We start from the raw sequence: 11,633 nt of genomic DNA, 5'->3' as shown, positions 1-11,633 counted from the left end.
TATTAATTAAGATGAATTTGTGTGTTATCACTAGTATATAACAATTCTTATTAGAATTGGTTTATTTTTATTTTTATATTTTATAAGGTCAGGTTTCTCAGGCATTTTAAAGATTGAGGATGATTTAGTTAATTGTTGCTTTGAAATGTAAATATTATTCTCTGCTTTTACACTTTTAGCATTTAAATTGTGAGGCCTCATATAGAGACAATTGCTTATCCCATTATGGGCTTAATTTTTAAATATTGAAATCTGCCCTCATTGCAGTTTATCCTTTTAATCCTTCTTTTCATTATTTCCAGAGCATAGCTGCTGCTGCTGCTAAGTCACTTCAGTTGTGTCCGACTCTGTGCATCCCCATAGACAGTAGCCCACCAGGCTCCCCCGTCCCTGGGATTCTCCAGGCAAGAACACTGGAGTGGGTTGTCATTTCCTTTTCCAATGCATGAAAGTGAAAAGTGAAAGTGAAGTTGCTCAGTCAGGTCCGACTCTTAGCGACCCCATGGACTGCAGCCCATCAGGCTCCTCCTTCCATGGGATTTTCCAGGCAAGAGTACTGGGGTGGGGTGCCATTGCCTTCTCCAGACACTTTTCCTAGGAACTTGTTTTCGCAAGTGAAGATAAATCCTTTGTTTTACAAAACAAGAGTCTGTCATGTGTCGTGTGTGCTGTCTCAGGCAACAAATTGCCTTTGTACTGTATTTCTGGTCTCTTTCCATATAGCTTGCTGTATCCTGTACACAGACTCCTGAAAAATCCTTTCCACTTGGGTAGGAAAGCCACGACTTTCTTCCTCCAGGGCGTTGATGGTTCATAGCGCAAAGGGAGTCCTCTCTCGGGGCAGGGGATTGTTCAGGGGCTGCATGGGGATGACGGAGTTGTACTTGTGCTACCTGTTAACGGAGTTCATGAGGGATGAATAGAACTGGATAGAACTGGAACTTACACCAGGTGTCCCTTAAGAAGTTTTCAGTCAACAGTAAGATAGTCCAGGCAGACCTGTTGATAGCATCATCTAAGTTCTGTAAATGCTGTCTGCCACATGGCATCTCAGCAAAGATGATTCCAGGCTTGATGCCGAAGTCGTTTTCCAGCAGGCATAGCAAAGAACTATAAATGATTCTGCTGCTGCTAAGTCGCTTCGGTCGTGTCTGACTCTGTGCGACCCCAGAGACGGCAGCCCACCAGGCTCCCCCGTCCCTGGGATTCTCCAGGCAAGAACACTGGAGTGGCTTGCCATTTCCTTCTCTAATGATTCTAAATCAACCTAAATTCAAAAAGTCCATAATCATAATATACCTTATTCTACCTCTCCACCGAGGTAGCTATAGAGAAATATCGAGAGGGTCTATTCATGGATTCATGCAAGTTTTTATAGTGATATCTGTATTTAACAGTTCATCAAGTTCACACTGACATCTCATTTAATGATGTCTCACAACAAACAGAACAAACAAAGCAAAACAACAAACTACCAAGCTATAATAAAAATATTTGCTTTATAAATACAAAATTAAATTTCACAGGAACAAATGACTTATTTAAAGTTCAGCTGCTGACTCTGACTTGGGTTCTTAACTTTCTTTGTTAAATAAGTGCTCAAAGTGTAGCCATCCTGTAAGGTTGTTAAAAGGATAAAATAGGATAGCAGAGGAAAGGTTTAATGTAAAAATTAGTACCTGGCAGGGGCTTCCTAAATGCTTATAAGTAGTAAACGGTAAAAGGATTTGAACTTGGCTATTCAAGTATTACATTTGATTATCTCTCCTGCTTCCTATCCTTTGATGTTGCAAATGTGTTATAGAGTATGGGAGTGTGTTTAAATTGAACATGACCCAAAATTGTAGTCACTCATGCCTTGCAGTTTACTGAGTTTTCCAGGGAACTAATGGTTATAGATCAAACCCACAGGAGCTTTTATGCATGTAATTTGTTTTACTTCAGGAAAGTTATCCATATATGTGTTCATTTACAACAAGACATGAAATAATAAAATATAAACTTCCAGACTATATATGGTCATCTTACCAAAATCCTTTGCTTGTTTAAATCCCTTCAATACAATTTCTACCCAGTGCTCATACATTTTGTTCAATTCAGTTCAGTTCAGTCTTGTCCAACTCTTTACAACCTCATGAACCGCAGAATGCCAGGCCTCCCTGTCCATCACCAAATCCTGAAGTTCACACAAACCATGTCCATTGAGTCGGTGATGCCATCCAGCCATCTCATCCTCTGTTGTCCCCTTCTCCTCCTGCCCCTAATCCCTCCTAGCATCAGGGTCCTTTAAAATGAGTCAGCTCTTCACATCAGGTGACCAAAGTATTGGAGTTTCAGCTTCAACATCAGTCCTTCCAATGAACACCCAGGACTGATCTTTAGGATGGACTGGTTGGATCTCCTTGCAGTCCAAGGGACTCTCAGAGTCTTCTCCAATACCACAGTTCAAAAGCATTAATTCTTCTGTGCTCAGCTTCCTTTATAGTCCAACTCTCACATCCATACATGACCATTGGAAAAACCATAGCCTTGACTAGACGGATCTTTGTTGACAAAATAATGTCTCTGCTTTTTACTATGCTGTCTAGATTGGTCATAACTTTCCTTCCAAGCAGTAAGCGTCTTTTAATTTCATGGCTGCAATCACCATCCGCAGTGATTTTGGAGCCCAGAAAAATAAAGTCTGACACTGTTTCCACTGTTTCTCCATCTATTTCCCATGAAATGATGGTTCTGGATGCCATGATCTTAGTTTTCTGAATGTTGAGCTTTAAGCCAACTTTTTCACTCTCCTCTTTCACTTTCATCAAGAGGCTTTTTAGTTCTTCTTTACTTTCTTCCATAAGGGTGGGGTCATCTGCATATCTGACATTATTGATATTTCTCCGGGCAATCTTGATTCCAGCTTGTGCTTCTTCAAGCTCAGCATTTCTCATGATGTACTCTGCATATAAGTTAAATAAGCAGGGTGACAATATACAGCCTTGACGTAATCTATTTCCTATTTGGAAACAGTCTGTTGTTCCATGTCCAGTTCTAACTGTTGCTTCCTGACCTGCATACAGGTTTCTCAAGAGGCAGGTCAGGTATTCCCTGACCTGGTCTGGTATTCCCATCTCTTTCAGAATTTTCCACAGTTTATTGTGATCCATGCAGTCAAAGGCTTTGGCATAGTCAATAAAGCAGAGATCGATGTTTTTCTGGAACTCTCTTGCTTTTTCCATGATCCAGCGGATGTTGGCAATTTGATCTCTGGTTCCTCTGCCTTTCCTAAAACCAGCTTGAACATCTGGAAGTTCACGGTTCACATATTGCTGAAGCCTGGCTTGGAGAATTTTAAGCATTACTTTACTAGCATGTAAGATGAGTGCAATTGTGCGGTAGTTTGAGCATTCTTTGGCATTCCCTTTCTTTGGGATTGGAATGAAAACTGACCTTTTCCAGTCCTGTGGCCACTGCTGAGTTTTCCAAATTTGCTGGCATATTGAGTGCAGCACTTTCACAGCATCATCTTTCAGGATTTGAAATAGGTCAACTGGAATTCCATCACCTCCACTAGCTTTGTTCGTAGTGATACTTTCTAAGGCCCACTTGACTTTACATTCCAGGATGTCTGGCTCTAGGTCAGTGATCACACCATTGTGATATCTGGGTCATGAAAATCTTTTTTGTACATTTCTTCTATGTATTCTTGGCACCTGTTCTTAATATCTTCTGCTTCTGTTAGGTCCCTACCATTTCTGTCCTTTATCGAGCCCATCTTTGCATGAAATGTTCCCTTGGTATCTCTAATTTTCTTGAAGAGATCTCTAGTCTTTCCCATTCTGTTGTTTTCCTCTATTTCTTTGCATTGATCGCTGAGGAAGGCTTTCTTATCTCACCTTGCTATTCTTTGGAACTCTGCCTTCAGATGCTTATCTTTCCTTTTCTCCTTTGCTTTTCACTTCTCTTCTTTTCATAGCTATTTGTAAGGCCTCCCCAGACAGCCATTTTGCTTTTTTTGCATTTCTCTTCCATGGGGATGGTCTTGATCGCTGTCTCCAGTAAAATGTCACGAACTTCCATCCATAGTTCCTCAGGCACTGTGTCTCTCAGATCTAGTCCCTTAAATCTATTTCTCACTTCCACTGTATAATCATAAGGGATTTGATTTAGGTCATACCTGAATTGTCTAGTGGTTTTCCCTACTGTCTTCTATTTAGGTCTGAATTTGGCAATAAGGAGTTCATGATCTGAGCCACAGTCAGCTCCTGGTCTTGTTTTTGCTGACTGTATAGAGCTTCTCCATCTTTGGCTGCAAAGAATATAATCACTCTGATTTCGGACCTCAGACAGGTGGTAGCTGCTCTCTCTAGCTTCACTGCTCTACCTCAAATTTCCCTCCAAGATGTCATCCAGTCCTGCAGCTGCAATGTCATCTATAAACTGATGGCGGTGTAACTGGCCATTCTCTCAAACTCCAGATTAGTCTCCAAGTTGCTCCTCTTGATATTTTTGCATCTTTTCCTCTTTTTAGTACATGTGTTCCTCCTCGCTCATCCCTTTCTCTTCTCAACTGCAGAAAATACACAGCATGAAAGTTGAGAATTATGCTTTATTCAGCATGCAAACTGAGGATTTAAGCCTGGGAGATAGCCTGTCAGAGTTCTGAGATTCTGTTCTGAAGAAGTAAGGAGGAGCCAGGAAATGTAGTTTTTGCAACAAAACCCAGGTAGTCAGAACATCTAAAGATTGTTGTCAATTAAATAAAACCCAGACATCCCAGGTGGCACTAGTGGTACAGAACCTACCTACTAATGCAGGAGACATAAGAGACCTGGGTTCGTTCCCTGGGTCAGGCAGATCCCCTGGTTGTAGGCATGGCAACCCACTCCAGTAATCTTGCCTGAAGAATCCCATGTACAGATGAGCCCAGCCGGTTACAGTCCGTGGGATCGCAAAGTGTCAGACATGACTGAAGAAACTTAGCATGCAAATAAAAACCAGACTGCTTAAGTTAATGAATTTAACATGTGTCTGTATGAAAACATGCAAGAATCTGGGCTCACTAAACTTATCTGTTTTTTATGCACCTTAACCATCTAGGGTCAGTATCCCCCCCCCCTTTTTTTTCCTATCCTGAATTCCCTCAGGGTACACAGTCAGTCAGGGTGGCTGCAATAGCTGATGGCTTGATGGCCACAATATCTTTTGTTTGCTGACACAGCAGGGGACATTCTTCATCCACATTCTGCTCACTCAGAAGAGTCCCAGATCTTTATCTGCTTGTCATGTCATCTCTGCTCATCCAGAACAGCCCTCCAGGATCCTCATCTGCCATCCCATCTGACTGGACTTCTGCTCTACATCTCTCCTTTGACATCCATAATGATCTTGCAGTCTCACATCTACCCTCTTTATTTCTGTGTCTGTGGCTCAGCTCTGCGTGTATGCCTTTCTAGAACAGAAGTTCCAACTCCATCCTTCTAGCTTCTTTCATATCCCTCTGTTCCTCATTCAATATCAGCTTCCATTTTGTTCTTGAACCCAGGGGTTTTCAAGTTTGGAACTCAGACCAGCAGCAGCAGCATCTGCTGGAAACTTGCTGGTAATGCAAATTCCTGTGCCCCACTGCAGACAAACTGGGTCCCCAACTCTGGGGGTGGGGCTCAGCCATCTGGGTTTGACAAGCCTCCCAGATTATTCTGATGCATGTTAAACTTTTAGACCCACTGTTCTCCAATCCACCTGTTCTCAGCCTTGGCTGACATTTGAATAACCTGAGGAAGTTTTTAAAAAATATCCATGTCTGGGCACCACCCCAAACCTATTAAAACAAGTTCTCTGGAGGTGGGGCCCAATTATATGCATTTTTTAAAAAGCTCCCCTGGTAATTCTAATGTACAATCAGGGTTGACTTTAATCTGCCAAGATGTTTCCTGTTATTAGGCATTTACTTGGTCTATCTGTCTGAAAAGCTCTTCCCTGCTTCATGCGCCTTGTTCTTTTGTAGTCTTCAGGTCAGAGCAAAATTATAACCTTCTTAGAGAGGCCTTCCCTGGCCATCCTTATTCCAAGAGCACTTTTTCCTTTAATTTTTCCTTAATCCTGCTAATCTCTAATTGAAATTATTTTGCTTAATCATTCATTTTCTCAATGGCTCCACTAGAATATCAACTCCTAGGAGAACAATGATTTATTTTCAAGGATGAATCCCCAACTCCCTGGAACAGGGCTGGGTTCCTGATAGGGACTCGGTAAATATTTATTGTATAAAAGAACAAACACCAGACAAACAAAACATGCTGTTTATTCCAAACTCTGTGCTTTTGATGGATTGGTTTCCCTTGCCTAAAATTTTGTTCTACTTTCATTATCTTTTATCTTATGATTAGTAACATTTTCACAAAGGGCCAGAACATCTGTGTCAAGTCTTTATCCCCTCTCAGCTTTCTTTCCTGAAGTCACATTAAGATATTGTAACATCACTGAATGATTCACTTTTCTTTAAATGCAGCATGAATATTTGCTTCTAATGGAAGTTCCTGAAGCACATAGACCAAGTTTTAGGTCTCTTTCAGCTTGTTCCCTGGTGTGGATGGGTTATGCTACTGGGTACACACGAGTAGATACTTTCTGTGGTGAATTGACCCGAGGAAGGGAAAAGCTTTCAGTCAATAGTTTTAAAAGGCAAGGGGCCATTGAAAAGAGAGAGCAGGGGAAATAACAGATACAGGAAAGAACACCTGGCTCAATACAGAGATTGAATTTTTATAACAAAACAAACAAGAGGGGCGGGGCGTCTAATGCATGTCTGAGTATTGGGAATGCTGTTTCCTGTTGCTCCTTCTTTCTAGTCCGGCATTTTGGAAGATGTAGGTCTGTATAGAAATCTTCTTCTGCCCCCCACTCATCCCTTCCCTTTCTGTCTTAAACTGCAGAGAACTCTGAAACCAGCACTCACATCAGGGAATGCTGGGAAGCCACGGGCAGCCTTTCATGGCAAGCAAGCTACTACAGAAACTCCTCTTTTATGATGTTACATTATCTATATAAGAGCAATCAAAGACATCAGCTGGAAATCCCCCAACACTGAGCAAGAACTGAGGGGCTCACACACCGCTGCTTGAAATGTCTTGCTGGGTGACCAGTAGGGTTCTTCAGCTTGAATTAACATGACAATCCTAAGAGATTGATCTGTTCCTCAGGAGGAGGGAATGCCTGCTGGCTTCAACTGGACAGAGATGGAAAGAGGACAAAACCCTCAGATGATGATCTAATATGTTGGAATTAGGATGCTTTCATCTTCCATTAGTTCAGGCAGAGTGTCTTCATTTTGTGTATCTGAGATTTCTTAATGAACTAGAGATAGAATTATTTAGACATATTTCCTCTTAGACATACAGTTTTATGTTTGAAGATCTAGGCTGGCCCTTAACAAAACTGTTAGAGGTTTGGTAGCACTTTAACTCTGTTGACTTTGACCTTCTTTCTAGACTCTGAAAATTCAGGAGGTTCCTTAGTTCTTAAGATTCAAGAATCGGAGACATGTATTTTCATTATTTTCCCTCATCTGTATTCTTGCACTGACTATCCCCTTCTTCATTTATACTCCTCCATCCAAGGAATCAATGTTCCCCATTGTTGCTGCTGCTGCTAAGTCGCTTCAGTCGTGTCCGACTCTGTGAGACCCCATAGACGGCAGCCCACCAGACTTCCCCGTCCCTGGGATTCTCCAGGCAAGAACACTGGAGTGGGTTGCCATTTCCTTCTCCAATGCATGAAAGTGAAAAGTGAAAGTGAAGTCGCGTCCGACTCTAGAGACCCCGTGGACTGCAGCCTAACGAGGCTCCTCCATCCATGGGATTTTCCAGGCAAAAGTACTGGAGTAGGGTGCCATTCCACATTGTTGCCTACTGGTTTTTGACATCCCTTTCCCCACTCACACCTGCCATCTTCTATAATCTCCCAAATTCTAGAACTTTCCTCTCATCACTTTCCTGGGTCAATTTCCTTTAAGCAAGAATATTTTCTTGAGTCAAGAAGACTCAGACACGACTGACCACACACACAGGCAACTTGATAAACTAATTTGCACTCTGTTGCTGACCTAATGTGTTACTTTTACCAAGGAATGGATTTGCTTTTAAAAGATGTCAAACTCAATAACGCAAAGATTATAAATAGGAATTTCTAGCGGTATTTGGGGATCGGCAAAATGCAGGGAAGATTTGGGCAGTGGGTGAGGCAAACCATGTAGAGGTGGTCTCAGTCACCTCACAGGGGGCCACCTCGCAGAATATACTTTGTTAGCATAATCCAGTTTACCATGCTCCATGCACAGCACCAATGCATAATTCTTCATGGACTCCTGGAGCTAGAGTCATTACCCCAAGCTTGACATGCAATGTCTGAGGACTAGCCATAGTGCAGCAGGAAAATGAGAGATCTTTCTAGGCTCACAGAGAGGGAATTTATAAGAAAGGGAGAAAGAGAAAGAGAAACCAGTTTGAAGACCTACAATATATACTTAGTCTATGTTCTAGATGCAATTTAACAACAACAACAACAACAACAAAAAACTATTGAAATAATTTATAGGGAATGCCTTCAGGCAGAGTTCAGTTCATTTTAACATGTTTATTGAATGCCAATGCAAAATTCATAATAATCGTAATAATAAATGACTAAGCAGTGATGCTGAATTGGCACTTACTTTGTATCATGCAGGCTTCCCTGATAGCTCAGGTGGTAAAGAATCTGCCTGCAATGTAGGACACCCCAGTTCAATTCCTGGGTCTGAAAGATCTGCTGGAGAAGTGATAGGCCACTCACTCCAGTATTCTTTGGGCTTCCCTTGTGGCTCAGCTGGTAAATAATCCGCCTGCAATGTGGGACACCTGGGTTTAATCCCTCGGTTGGGAGGATCCCCTGGAGAAGGGAAAAGCTACCCATTCCAGTATTCTTGCCTGGAGAATTCCATGGACTGTATAGTCCATGGGGTCCCAAAGAGTCAGACATGACTGAGTGACTTTCACTTTCACTTATATCATGCATTCCACTAAGCATTTTACATGGATTATTTCAGTTAGTCATTTTATTAGCTTTGTTGTTTGGTAGGAGGTGGTACGCTAGTTAGCTAATTCTCTAAGGAAAAAAAGCCCTAGTTTGTAACATTTGCTGATTGTGGAAATAGTCCCAGCATGGATGATTTCAAGTCACCAACAGTTCACAAAATTTCTGAATATATAGCAACTGGCCCACAAAATTCCTAATTATAACAGTTGGCTCTCATCATGAGTAGGAGTAGTTCCAGCACACCACAGGTAGGAGGGACTTTTTAAAAACTGTATTTATATTATAGTTGACCTGGGCTTCTCAGGTGACACTACTGGTAAAGAACCCATCTGCCAATGCAGAAGATAGGAGATGCAGATTTGATCTGGATCAGGAAGATACCGTGGAGGAGAGCATGGCAACCCACTCTAGTATTCTTGTCTGGAGAATCTCATTGATAGAGGAGCCTGGAAGGCTACAGTCCATAGGCTGCCAAGAGTTGGGATGACTGAAGCAATTAGCACACACGTAGTTGATTTACAATGTTGTGTTATTTTCAGGTATACAACACAGTGATTAATTTATACATAAACATATACTTATTTCTTTTCAGATTCTTTTCCCCTATAGGTTATTACAGAATATTGAGTAGAGTTCCCTGTGCTATATTGTAGGTCCTTTCCAATTATCTATTTTATATAAGTAATGTGTATTTGTTAATCAATCCCAAACTCCTAATTTATCTCTTGTCCCAACATTTCCCCTTTGGTAACCATAAATTTGCTTTTGAAGTCTGTATGTCTATTTCTGTTTTATAAATAAGTTAATTGCAGCATTATTTATAGTAGCCAAGACATGAAAGCAACCTAAATGTTCATTGATAGAGGAAAGGATAAAAAAGATGTGGTGCATACGTACAATGAATATAACATGTCATAAAAAAGAATGAAATAATGCCATTTGCAGCCACATGAATGGACTTAGAGATTATACTAGGTAAAGTAAGTCAAGGGCTTCCCTGGTGGCTCAGTCTGTAAAGAATCTGCCTGCAATGCAGGATCCACCTGCAATGCAGGAGACCCGGGTTTGATCCCTGGGTTTGGAAGATCCCCTGGAGAAGCAAATGACAACCCACTCCAATATTCTTGCCTGGGAAATCCCGTAACAGAGGAGCCTGGGGGGCTACAGTCCATAAGGTCAAGAGAGTCAGACATGACTCTCTTATTAATTAATCATCATCATCAAAATAAATCAGAGAAAGACAAACATCCTATAGTTCATCTTTAAAAAATAATACAAATGGAAGGTACTTTTAAAAAATTCCCTCTTTGTTAGTATGACTAGTTTATTCTAGTTTGTCTGGGACTTTCCTAATTTTAGTGTTGAAAAATATGCATCTAGGGAATCCCCTCAGCCCCAGGAAAACTGAGGATACCCTATCCTTTTTACATATGAGGAAATTGAGACTTAGAGAACTTAGGAAATTTGTCCAAGATCACAGGGTAATAAGCAACAGAACTGCCATCAGGATCCTGGAGTTAAATTACAGACAGCCTGTGAGTTTCACTGCAGCAGAGATAGTGCCTTCCTTTCTTTAGCAGAGATTAGACATGAGTACACAACTGATCGTAAAAGAGATGACCCACACAGGCACAGAAATCCACACACACGCACAGAAAAAAAAGAAAAGCCACGGTGCTCTGTAGCAGAATCAAGGCATATTTTATGTATATGAAAAAAGTAATTATAGACTGCCTAATTCACACACTGAGCTCAGTCTCAATTTACTTAGATCCCCACAAACGAACGTTCCACTATCTTTTAGAACCTGCACTAACATAATTTGGTATAAATTCTCCACATTGTTCTATGGCCATAGATGGAACCAGGTTACACTTGGCAGCAGACATCTGCAGCAGTATAACTAAGGCTATGTATTTTAATAACCTAGGAAATTTTATACGAGAACATTTGCCTTTAATGATGCACTGTTGAATGCAAGCTTCATTAACTATAACACAATCCTTCAATTTAAGAAATCATTTCAATGATTATTCCTAATGAGCATCAAGATATTTACATGAAAAGTAGAGCTTTTTCCCTCCTAAATTGAAACTCATGAAATTTAGTATATCCTTTAATGATAATAGCCTCAAGAATAAGTCTCATGAATAATAATGCTAATGTCCCATTATTTGTTAAATAAAATAAAGTTTTGTTTGGAAACTTCAAATTTTGCTTTTTTAAAATTTCTGATATAGGTTTTAATAAATGGCATCCATAAAAATTTAAAGGCTTTGTTTGCAGTGAACATCACTTTTAACCTAATAGACACTTTTTAATGGATAAAATGCATTACCTATTACATTGAGATGAGTTATTCTGATTTTGTAAAATGCCATACCATTCTGAAAGCATTAGAAGAGTGCAAAATGACATTAATTCACAACAAGCGACATTTCAGAGAAGTTGATTCAGTAAGAACACATACATATGAAAAATAGTGATTCTCAACACCCATGAGCTATCTTAATTATCTTAAAAGCTTTCAAGAAACTCTCCTCAAATACACTTTGAAAAAAAAAGGTCACACACTC

At 40.5% G+C, this 11,633-nt stretch overlaps 1 pseudogene; it reads right to left on the bottom strand.

Annotated features, from left to right (window-relative positions):
* Positions 1–671: 671 nt before the first annotated feature.
* LOC113900395 lies at positions 672–8,405 on the bottom strand (annotated as a pseudogene).
* Positions 8,406–11,633: the final 3,228 nt, after the last annotated feature.

The sequence above is a fragment of the Bos indicus x Bos taurus genome, chromosome 2, assembly GCF_003369695.1.
Source record: "Bos indicus x Bos taurus breed Angus x Brahman F1 hybrid chromosome 2, Bos_hybrid_MaternalHap_v2.0, whole genome shotgun sequence".
NCBI classification, from domain to species: domain Eukaryota; kingdom Metazoa; phylum Chordata; class Mammalia; order Artiodactyla; family Bovidae; genus Bos; species Bos indicus x Bos taurus.
Note: the sequence above shows the minus strand (reverse complement) of the source record. Positions and strands in the feature narration are given on the sequence as shown.